General features: G+C 48.6%; 3 non-coding genes across 3 annotated transcripts; 1 reads left to right on the top strand and 2 right to left on the bottom strand.

Annotated features, from left to right (window-relative positions):
* Positions 1 to 6,187: 6,187 nt before the first annotated feature.
* TRNAE-UUC lies at positions 6,188 to 6,259 on the bottom strand. The gene has a single exon. It is a non-coding gene; the product is annotated as a tRNA-Glu (tRNA).
* Positions 6,260 to 8,373: 2,114 nt separating this feature from the next.
* TRNAH-GUG lies at positions 8,374 to 8,445 on the bottom strand. The gene has a single exon. It is a non-coding gene; the product is annotated as a tRNA-His (tRNA).
* Positions 8,446 to 8,952: 507 nt separating this feature from the next.
* TRNAN-GUU lies at positions 8,953 to 9,026 on the top strand. Its single transcript has one exon. It is a non-coding gene; the product is annotated as a tRNA-Asn (tRNA).
* Positions 9,027 to 11,900: the final 2,874 nt, after the last annotated feature.

The following is an 11,900-nucleotide window of genomic DNA, read 5'->3' as shown; positions in this document are numbered from 1 at the left end:
CTGTGAGAAACTTGTTCCGTTTTCAGGCGGTCTCCTCCTCCTCCCCCTCTTCTTGCCTCCATCTTCAATGAAGAAGATATAGGAAAGGCGCTGGGCGGGGAGGAGACCCCACAAGGGCAGGACTGCAAGAGAATATTTTGGAGAGCTTAAAGGAGAGGAGCAAAAAGGAGCTGTGGGTTGTGAATTAAGCAATGAGACAGCAGAGGAGAGATCTGAAAGGTTATGGCTCCCGCCTACAGCCTTTTCAGAGTGTTCAAATGACACAACTAAAGGCATTTAGCCTTCACAGATTATTTTACATCACGGTTGGTTCTGGGAGAGTACTCTTTGACTTCACATCAACCCAAAACTCACCTTCATGGATCTGGTCTGCATAGGGATGTCCTTGGAGGCATGTGGTTTCACCTTTCTTCGTGAAACAAAATCTTGGAATCTCAACCACCTTCTCTCTGTTCATAGGATTCATCAGGGTGTGTGTGAGGAGGGGTGTTGAAAAATTGTAAGATACATAAAATGCACAGAATCTGCGTGTACAGCATAACAACTGATTGTAATGCACACACCTGTGTAACCCGCACACAGATGAAGAAGTAAAATAGTATTAGCCCTTTACTCCCATGCTTTACCAGGTCAGAACCTTCTACCTAATCCCCTACCCCCATTTAATTAGTAGTGGTGTTATTTGCCTGTCTGTAATGTTCTCTCATTGGGGTTTCCTTTGTAAAGCCCTTACTGGTTATGAATTGGAGCACCGTTACACGTTTGTTAGCCACTTGAATTTTCTCCCATAAGGTTCCCCCCCCCCCCCCCACCGTGGTGACTTTTCTATAGGTCGGTCTTTTTCCTCTTGTTTTGCAAGCAGTCATTAAATCTCTTTGGCTGCCAAGTATATTCGCTCAAATTGTGACTTGACTTTTTACCCTTGATTCTGTGCTTTGGTGAGCAGAGATTCTTGAGGTAGTCCACTTGATCAGCCTCGTCACTAAGAATTCACCTTTTTGTCTTATTTCTTAAATCCTTGCTTACCCTTGAGAGTTGAGATCACAGGAATACGCTGCTACATTAATAGCAACTGGAATCACTTGTGAGTTCATTTCACATTTCGGTGTCCGGTCCACATTGAAATGATTTGGGTTATGGTGGAGGTAGGGATCATATTCCCCCACCCCCCGCCACCCCAGTACCTGGGATTGAATTATGATATGCTATGATCATTGAACATTGATACTGTTTTCAATACCTTCATTTCCTGAATCCTCATCATAGCCCCCTTTCTCTGATTTTGTGTATGTACCAAAAATACACTCAATTCTCTTTATAGTTCCAGCAGTTTATTTCATGTATGCCGCAAATAATGATAGTAATTCATTTTTCATTTTTCATTTCTCTATCATTTTTCTTGCCTTTTCTCACTGGCTAAGATCTCCACGACAGTGGTGAAGAGAAATGGTCAAGGTGGCCTATTCGTCTGCTTTCTGATGGTTCCTGACCGGGTGGGGGGGGGGGGGGGAGGACAGATCAGTATTTTATCATCAACTGTAATGTGTGCTGAAGGTGTTTTGTTTGTTTTTGGTTTGGAAGCTACCCTTAAGCAGATTAGGGCTGTTCTCTTCTATTCCTGTTAGGCTAAGAGGTTTTTAAAAATCATTAAACTGATAATGAATTTCTTCAAACACCTTTTCTGTGTTTTAGTGATTATGATTTTCCTCCTTTAAGTTGTTAATATGATGAATTAATTTATTTTCTTTTTAAAGTTTATTTATTTTGAGAGAGAGAGAGAGAGACAGACAGACAGACAGACAGAGAGCGGTTGAACAGGAGCACATGGGAGCAGGGGAAGGGCAGAGAGAAGAGAGGGAGAGAGAGAATCCCAACCAGGCTCAGCACTGCGAGTTGTGAGCACAGAGCCCAACTCGGGTTCTATGTTACAAACCCTGAGATCATGACCTGAGCTGAAATCAAGAGTGGGGCACTTAACCGACTGAGCCACCCAAGTGCCCCTTAATTTATTTTCTAATGATTATCAACTGTTTTCCTAGATTAAGACCAATTTTTGTCATAACATATTTTTAAATATACATCTGGAAATCAGGGAGTCCAGGGTGGCTCAGTTGGTTAAGCGTCCGACTTCAGCTCAGCTCATGATTCTCAGGGTTGGTGGGTTCCAGCCCTGCTCGGGTTCTGTGCCTTCTGTGTCTCCCTCTCTCTCTGCCCCTCCCCCCACCCGTGTTCTCTCTCTCTCTCTCTCTCTCTCTCTCTCTCTCTCAAAAATAAACATTTAGATAGCTAGCTAGCTAATTTCAATATTTTGAAGAATGTTTGTAGCTATGTATACTCAGCAATAAGTCAGGCCTGTAATTCTGTTTTTCATGTTGCCTTTTGGGAAGTTTTTGGTTTCAATCCAAACTCATAAAAATAAGTTGGGGAATTCTGCCATCTTTTGACGCTTTTAAAATTTCTGGGCTTTGGAGTCATTTTCTCGAATGGAACTTTTTTGGTCCTTCAGCTTTCTTTGCAGGAAGATTTTTGAATTCTAAAAAAAAATTTTTTTTTAAGGTTGTAGGACTAGTCCTCCCCTCGCCCTCCGCGCAAAAATCATTACTACAAGACATACATTTCCCTTAAGTCTTTTAATTGGTTGGTATATATGTGTTTATAATATCCATTTATTGTTTCCTTAAGTCTACCAGTTCAGTAGTAGTGACTTCCTTCTTCCCTCCTCCCAGTTTTAGCAGAGTAGTGTTTTTCAAAGATCCAACCATTGACTTTTCTCTTTTGTATATTTATTTCTAATTTTCTTTTTTCTTTGTATTTATTTTTTAACTTTGTTTCTTATTTTCAAAGTCCTGCTTTTGTATATAATTTCTGCTCCTACCTGCCCTTGTTGTTGTTATTCTTTCTGTAACTCTTTGAGATGGAGATTTAGCTCATTAGCAATCAGCCCTAACTGTCTCGATTTACACTTAAGGCTGTGTATTGTCCCCTGAAGACTGGTTTCACCACACCTTGTGCAGGAGATGCAGTATTTTCAGTTTTGTTTGACTCAGAATATTTCCTAATTTCCATCTTCATGTCTGATTTGATACGAGGATTGATAGAAGCATCTCTAAAATTCTAGATCCATGAGATTTTGTTCTTATGTCTTATAACTGAGTTCTAGATGCTAGCTGATTCTCTGGAAGTGTTATTGGAAGGTGGGTACCTCTATAGCCCTCTACAGCCCTCGGATGAGTACGTTCTCCTTTGAATATTATTCCCCTGTGGCAGGCCCTTGGGGTTTGTTACTGGCTAGGGAACAGACCACACCAACTTGGCGTCCTAAGGCTTCCCAGACTACCCAGGCTATGTGTACTCAAGGCTAAATCCACTAGAGGTCAGGCCCATGGCCACAGTTTCCTCATGGGCCTTTTATTTTATTCTATTTTATTTTGTTTTTAAATGTGTATTCATTTTTGAGAGAGAGACAGAGACAGAGACAGAGACAGAGAGAGAGAATACTAACCAGGCCTCTCACACTGTCAGTGCAAAGAACGACATGAGGCTTGAACCAACAAACTGTGAGATCATGACCTGAGCCAAAGTCGGACGCTCAACTGACTGAGCCACCCAGATGCCCTTATTTTATTGTACTTGTAAAGATTTTATTTTTAAGTAACCTCTGTGGGGCTGTAAACTTACAACCCCGAGGATCAGGACTCACCTGCCCTACCCAGTGAGCCAGCCAGCCACCACTTGCTTGCTTGCTTGCTTGCTTGCTCGCTCATTCATTCATTCATTCATTCATTCTCATGGGCTTTTTAAACTTTCCTTTTCCTTATACTGCTTGTAGAGCCAAGGCTGCCTTCCTTGTCCAAAGAGCCCCGGGACTTGCAGGGGTAGGAGTGATGCAGCAGGACTAGATGGCATCACTCCTACCCCCAAGGGCTTAGGACTTTAGGGTCCCACCTTAATGTAGTGGGGACCTCCTCTAATACTTCTCTAAGTGAGCCTGGGACTGAAAGCATCTGTGTCTTCCGTGTTCCTCGCTCTCAAGGTCCCCAAACAGAAGACAAAGGAAGCTATCTTGGCAATCCACCTAGGAACGTAAGGAGCTTTGATGCCTCTATTTTCACTTTTTGTGCTGGCACCTGCAAGCTTGCCATCTGCCTTTAGGCTCTATGTTTTTAAAGGTACCAACTGAGCTTAAGGAACACACACACACACACAACACACACACACACACACACACACACACCAAAAAGCACCTCTTAAACCAACATGAAATAGATTGTATTTTCTGACTTTGAAAACTATGCCTTCAGCATCACCCAGATGGCAGGGGTGAATTTAAAAATCCCGCACCTCTTGGAGTGACACGCTAGAGAAGGGAAGCCTGTGAGAACCATGCGGTGCCTCTTGCCCACCAGGTTATATTCTGCACCTCCAACACACACCATCCATGTTTCGTCCAGGCAGTCTCTTAAAAAGCGGTCACTTGATGCCACCCTGCGCATGAGCCCGGGGTGTGAGTACAAACAAAAGGGAGAGAAGGTAATTCTGGCCCTCGGTTTGACAACAACGCTACGGAGAAAAGAGCCACAAAGTACACAGGGTCAAAAAAACCAAACCAAAACAAAACAAAAACAAGAGACAAAAAAACCCCCACCTACCGGGTTAAGGGATTCTGGGATCCCCTGCCCCTGTATAGGCCTGTGGGGGAGGGGAGGGAGGGAGGGAGGGAGGACGTGAGCCCAAGGTTTCCCGAAGGGCTCTCTGGACCACGCGCAATGTCGGTGCTAAAGAAAGAGGGGTAGAGAAAGAGGCACGGGACAATTTTCTCCGGCTTCGAGGACAGCGTCTCCGGCGGGCCGGCACGGGAGCAAGGGAAGTAGTCCTACCACCTAAGAGAGCAGGGGGAGAACATGGAGAGGCCACCGAAAGCGGTCCCCCACCAACAGGCGGGGCGCAGCTGAGTTCGCTGCGCTTGAGGGCACCGCAGGCGCCAGGACAACGGGAGGGCCACCAGCCGAGCCTCGGCTCCGGGAAGGACCACCTTCGGGGCCACGATTCTCCCCTATGGTGTGAGCGTGGGCTCGCCAAGCACACTGCACACTTCTGTCCCCGCTTGGTTCGCTCAGGGTCACCGCCCTCCCCCTCCCCCCAACCCTCGCCCTTCTTCCAAACCACTCTCCCCAAAGAGTTCAGGCGACTCCCTCCACCTCCCCGCTCCCACCCCTTGCCGGCTAACCGCCCCCCACCCCACCCCTTAAGCGGTCGGTCTCTCAGCAGCGGCTCCACACCCACCGACCCGCAGCCCCTGCGCTGCCGCCTCTGCAGTCCAGGTCCGCAGCAACTCCCCCTGCCCTCGCTCGCTCTCCTCGTGCCTCACAGTGGACATCGCATGTACCCCAACAGGTCTTCGGAACCGGTATCGAAGGGAAAAAGGAAAACGTGCCCAGGGCCTGGTGTATAGAGTCTACGGGGGCGTTAAATGCAACAGCCCTTGTAGAAACGGATTTGACTGTGATGTCATCGTTTTGACATCCTGGTGTTGATGCTCACTCCTACCCCTGCTTACGGCGGCGACAACAGTTTTCCATTTTGTGCGCACTTGACATGCTGCCTTTGTTGGGTCACTTAACATCACCTCGCTAGACCGCTTAGTCTGCGAATGGGACAGCCTTGCAGGAGGACCCGTTCCCCTCCCACCGCTCCCCTCCCCTGCCTCTCAGGCCGGGAGGGTATCGCGTCCAGGCACCTCTCCCAAACGCCAAGTAAGCCTTTTTATGCGCGGACTGAGCTGAGAGGCTCGGCCCACCAGCCGGTGTCCAGGGGTCCACAGCAGCACCGCGACGTGCTTGGCCTCCAGAACTCGGTCGGATCTGCGTCCCTGGGGCGGCCCCACAGGAATCTGAACCTCTGCACGACAGTGTGAACCCAAGCCAGATGCTTAGTCGCCCTCTGAGGCCACTCCTGGGGGCGGCTGACTTGGAGCCCAGCAAGCACAGTGCGCCGTGTAGAGCGGCCTGGCGTCCTTTCCCCGGAGCGCTGAAGGTGAAGGAAGAGTCGGTGCGGTGCGCAGCGCAGATGACGGCCAGCACAGCTCCGGGGATGAAAGGAAGATTGGGGCACCAAAAAAAACAAAAAACCAAAGCCCAACAACCAACCTACAAAACCAAAAGCAAAAAAAAAAAAAAAAAAGCCCCACTTCCCTGACCGGGAATCGAACCCGGGCCGCGGCGGTGAAAGCGCCGAATCCTAGCCACTAGACCACCAGGGAACCGACGGAGCCCTTCCTTCTCCTTGCTTCCCACCAGAGTGACAGTTTCCCCCTGCGCTCTGCAAGGCCTCGGGCTTTCTGGGAGCTCAGCCGTCCTCCCAGGAGTCCTTCCCTAAGGACCTTCCCTCCCCGCTCTCTCCAAAGCAAGAGCCCGCAGGAGACGCCGAGGGCTGGCAGGTCCACAAGTGGCCGGGTCCGGGCCGCACCCCAGAGCTGCCCGGGAGTCTCGCCTTCGCGAGGCGGCCGCGTGCGGATGCGAGGTCGCCGTGAGGAGGCGCGAGGGGCGGACCCCGCCCCGGCGTGAGACCCCGCGGTCCTCAACATCCCCCAAAGGACTCCGAGGGACGCAGCGACGGAGGCGGCGCGCGGACCGAGACGGCTTTCAAGGAAGAGCCGGCGGCCCTGAACGACTGGATTCCGGGTCCCGCCCCGCCCTACAGCCTGCTGCCCCTGCAGCGTGCCCACCGGACATTTGGCCTGTTCGGCGGCCCCGCAGACAACTGGAGATTCCTTCTCCCCGGAGGGTGGGGTACATCAGAGGATCTTTGACCACCGGGGGGTAACCGCTACGTCTGGGAGGGGGGGTATCCTGTGTCCCACACGGAAGTGAGCGGGATGAAGTGACGGCATGTCTGGACCTGCGTGTTGGTTACATGAGTTGTTACACGTCTCAAGTGTATTGCACTGTGTGAGAAAGAACAAAACGGGTGGTTGTGTGGGTGGTGTGGCTTACGCTAGCGGACTTGAAGACTTACTCTGAGCCCCTATAGTACCGTGCAATGTGCCAGTGGCATCGGGAGACACACACAGACAAATGGACCCACAGCTGACCTGGTGAATTCGTTTTCAAGAAGAGCAGTTCAACGGAGAAAGGAAATAGGTTCAATATGGGGAGGGGGAGGGAAACAGCTTTATTTCCACCTCACAGTACACACAAATGTCAATTGGAGGTGCCTCATAAAACATAAAAGGTAAAGGTATAAAGCACTTTTTGAGGACACTTTGTGACTCGGTGGTAGGCAAAGATTTAGTAAACAAGACCCAGGGGGAAAATACGTCTAAAAGAAAAGACATGATAACCTAGACTTCATCAACATTAACCATATCTTCTCATCCAAAGACCCCAGGAAGACGATGAAAACAGCAAGCGACAGACAGGGAGAACGTGCTCACAAAACCCATCTGACAAAACAAGCAAGCAAGCAAGGGAGAAGGCATACAAACCCCCTAACCTGTCATTATAATGTGTGAGGAGCTCCCCCAAGCTGCTAATTAAAAGAAAAAATCAAACAACTCAAGTGTTTTAGATGGGTAAAAGACCTGAAACAGATCCTCGGGAAAAGAAGATACACAAGGCCGACGTGGCACGTAAAAGAGTGCTCAATATTTTCAGCCCTCAGAGCAATGGATACTAAAGTCACATTGAGATAGCACTACTCCCAGCAGCACGGCAACATGATAAAGAGGGGGACACCCCCACTCTTGACAAAGATGTGGCACGACCACAACTCCAGGTGGTATCCCGATGAATACCCTTTGGCGTGGAAAGCGGCTGCCCGAAGGCATTTAAAAGCCTTGCGAGCGCACCGCAAGTAACGAGGGAGCTCACCGTGAGGACGGTTAAGGAGGATCATAGAGAGCCAAGAATGGAAAAAGTCCGCGGAGGCAGAGATTGAATCGCAGGGGCCAAGGTTCAAGCCGACAAACAGGTCTATGGAGGAGGTGTCACCTAGGTGATGGAACGTTTTGTGTGGTCTTTCAGGCCCTTTAGATTTTGAGGGCCACAGAGACGCCGTTTGGCAGCAACTAGAGCCCACCATATGAGGCTCCTTGCTGGACAGGTAGAGGGCATCGAGGACTGTGCCATTTTGGAGCGGCGCTGGAGATGAGTCCTTTAGTTGATTTGACTTGAGGTCAGAGTCCAACGGAACGGAGAAGGTCGCCAGGTTAGTGCTGTGGCGAGTTTTCCTTTCCTTCCCTTCGGGTGAAGACGTGGTGGCGCGGGGTGGCCAGCGGAAAGCACGGGGCCCTCTCTGTCCCCCAGGTAAGGGGCGCAGCCGGGGCAGGCTGAAACCCAAAGTAAAAAAGAGAGGAACGGCGAGTGCTCCAGGTACTGCCGTGACTCGGATTCGAACCGAGGTTGCTGCGGCCACAACGCAGAGTACTAACCACTATACGATCACGGCGCGCCACCAGCCCGATGACAAGCCCGGCCGGCGCTCGAGCACTTTTGCCGCAAAGTCATTCCAGTTTCCGCGCTGCTTTGTTCCCGGACAACTGCGGGCCGCCCTTGGATTCTCCTTCCCTTCTTCTCCATTCTGACACGCGAGGAAGAAAAACCATCAAAAACCGTTCTCCTTGTCCCCGGATTGGGCTGGTGGCTCTGCACAGGCGCCCTAGGAAGTCTCGTGGTCCGCGTCCACGCCTCCCCCGCTTCTCTTTTCCCGCTTCTCTCTTGGCGTTTGCCCCTTTGGACCACGCCCCACCCCGCCGGCTCTCCAGCTTCCCCCACAGCGGCCCCGCCGAAGGCCGGGTGAAGGCGGAACAAACGGGAAGAGCCGTCCGGGGAGCCCAGCGGCGTTCAGCTTCCCTCAGGCGCCGCTGGCCTCAGACAGAAGGCGGGTGGCTCCTCCTAGCGTTGAGGGCCTTGCGTGCTCGCTATCGGGCTGTGGGCGGGGCCTCCTCTCCCGAAGGTCTCTGTGGCGCAATCGGTTAGCGCGTTCGGCTGTTAACCGAAAGGTTGGTGGTTCGAGCCCACCCAGGGACGAGGTGCTTCTTTTCTAGAACGTAGAAAGCGTTTGGCACTCGCGCACAGCCGGAGGACCTAAGGTCCTCACGGATGAGAGCGGGAGAGCTCTGGAGGAGAACCGGTCGCTGGGAATCCAGAAGTCCTCGAAAGAGTAGAACCCTCTGAATGCCTTCCAACAATGCAGTTTCTGCCACCCTTTGTTTGTGCTAGTATTTATTTAGCCCCTTCCTTAGATTCTTTACATTAAGTTGGTTCTAGAATTTTATGGTTACAAACACTGCTTTAGTCCTCATTCTTGTACACATCTTTGGTCACTTGTACCAACATTTCTACGGGGTAGAGTCCTAGAAGAGCAATTGCTCTAATAACATAGCGTTTACATGGTTTTTGTATGATCCGACTTCCCCGCCCCGTGGGCTTATCGGCTATCACTCTTTCTTTTGTTATTTCAGCTACTGCTTTGGGCTTCATAACATATACATCTGTAACTTGCCAGCTTCCCTCCAAGTGATCCCATGCCTCTTCCCATTATTCCCCTGCCCACCTTTAGGCTGCAGCTATCACGCGTTTCACTTTGCATGTTAGAAAGCCCAAAACCCATCGTTATCACTTTCGTTTCATCTGCTCCATGTTTTTTCAGAGATTTAAATAATAATTTAAAAACCATATGTGTGTGGGTGCACATATATGTATATATACGTATTCATGTGTGTGTATGTATGTATCTATATGTATGTGTGTGTATATGTAATATATATATATATATATATATATATATATATATATATATATATATATAAATTTTTCCCCATGCGGTTACCATTCTGTTGTCCTTTATCCATTTGGCTACATGCAGATTCCCATCTGGTATCAGTGTCCTTCCTGGAGGATTTAACATTTCTTGTGGTGTGGGTCTGCTGGTGATGTAGTCTTTCAGCATTTGTATGTCTTCCAATGTCATTCACCTTCATTTCTGAAAGCCTTTTTTGGAGGGGAGGCGTAGAATTCCACCTTGACTTTGATGCTGCTCCATTGCCTTCTCACTTGCACCGCTTCCGGGGAGAAAACTGACATCCTGTTTACTTTTGTGTTCTGTACGTACCATGTCTTTTTCCTCTGGGTGCTTCTGCACAGTTGTTTTTGGTTTTGCTTTCTTTTTCCATGGATTTGAGCAATACAATTATGATGTGACTAGATACGGTTTCCTTCCTGTCTCTTGTGCTCATTCGTCATGTTCATTCGGCTCCTTGGATCGGTGGGTTTACAATCATTATAATGATTGGAAGTCCTTCTGTTGTTGTCTCCTCAAAAATTGCTTCTTTACCCCCAGTCCCAGTCTTTTCAGGAACTCTGATCACTCATATCTTTTAAAGTTGCCCTACCATTCCCTGACAGCGCTTTACTTCCTGGAGCAGACGTTGCATGTGTTTTTCACCCTCACCAATATCTCCTCAAGGTCCCCACACCTCCTCTGAACCCGTTGCCCACAGCTACTCTATGTGATGTCTAAATATGTGCAGCAGCATTATATTAAAAGTGTTTTGTTTTTTCTCTCTTAATTAGAAAAGTTCTAATTAATTAACTCAGTTTAGTATCATTGGAAGAACGTAAAGATAACAGTAGGTCTTAAAATTGCAAATTGACTCGACACATAATGGAGAAATGCATGTGGACTATAAAAATATAAAATACCTAAAAACCTTTACCCCAAAATATTGTAAGAATAATTAAGTCACTATGAGTTCCAGACTTCTAAGACTTACTCTCCATTTACAAATCTTTTAGGATCTCTTTAATGTACTGAAAACACATAATTTCATATTGTATAAACTCCTTAAATACTATTGGAATTGAAGTGCGCTTATTGGGCCAGTAAAACCAATATAGGAAATTTAGGTGGCTACGTGTCACCAGGAATTTGAAGAGAAAATAAATCCAAGACCTGTATAAACTAGAATATATCTACCAATATTTTCTATATTATTAGAAAACCCGGAAGACAACATAAAACAGTTTTTAGGCCACAACTATTAAACCAGTCGGATGCACACAAAAAGTCCTCTTTAGAAATATGACATGACATAAACATGTTCTATGCCATTATATGTAAATTATTAAAATCCTTTAAAGTGTTTAAACGTATTCGAGATTCATCCTTACTATCCACTTGATGTTTTCCCCCTTGTACCTGAGTGCACGGAGAGCAATTTATCTACATCTAAACAGGGCTTTTTGTTTGTCTGTTTTCCCGGGTTACAGATTCAGCAAGAAAGGAAGTAGGAGGGGTGCCTGGCTGGCTCAATCCGTAGAGCATGGGACTCTTGATGTTTAAAAAAAAGAAAGAAAAGAAAGAGAAGGAAGGAAGGGCGGAGGCAGAGAAAGAAAAGGGTGAGGGGGACAAACCCCCATCAATAGCGTCCTTGCACGCCCCCCTTGGGTCCTGGAAATAGAAGCTCAGTCACTACCCCACTTGGGGAAGGGGCTCAACTGAATACACACCACAAATCAGGTTGCCTGTGTCTGCTTGGACTCAGAGTGGAGCCAGGACAAGCTCAAGGACAGGACGAGATGAGACCAAGCACCATTATCACAGGGCAGCCAGCTACCTGACAGTGCCAAGGCAGACAATCCTGGAAAGCTCTTGAAGACTTCCCCTTCCCCTTGAAGATTTTCCCACCCGCTCCCCCTCATCCTCCCACCACGGGGAAAGGATTCTTCACCTTCTGTTGGGCCAGGACCCGTGAAGATCCCTGCAGGGCAGGAGAGCCTGCAGGGCAGGAGGATCCAGGGGGCAGCAGCTGCACTTCCCTGAAGGGTCTCTCCCCGGGTGGCGGGTTCTAGAGCTCAGGCTCACCCTAGATCCACTGCCCACCAAAGCCACCAGGAGGAGTC

Source organism: Felis catus, chromosome C1 (genome assembly GCF_018350175.1).
Source record: "Felis catus isolate Fca126 chromosome C1, F.catus_Fca126_mat1.0, whole genome shotgun sequence".
NCBI classification, from domain to species: Eukaryota; Metazoa; Chordata; class Mammalia; order Carnivora; family Felidae; genus Felis; species Felis catus.
This window is presented reverse-complemented; position numbering and strand designations above follow the sequence as displayed.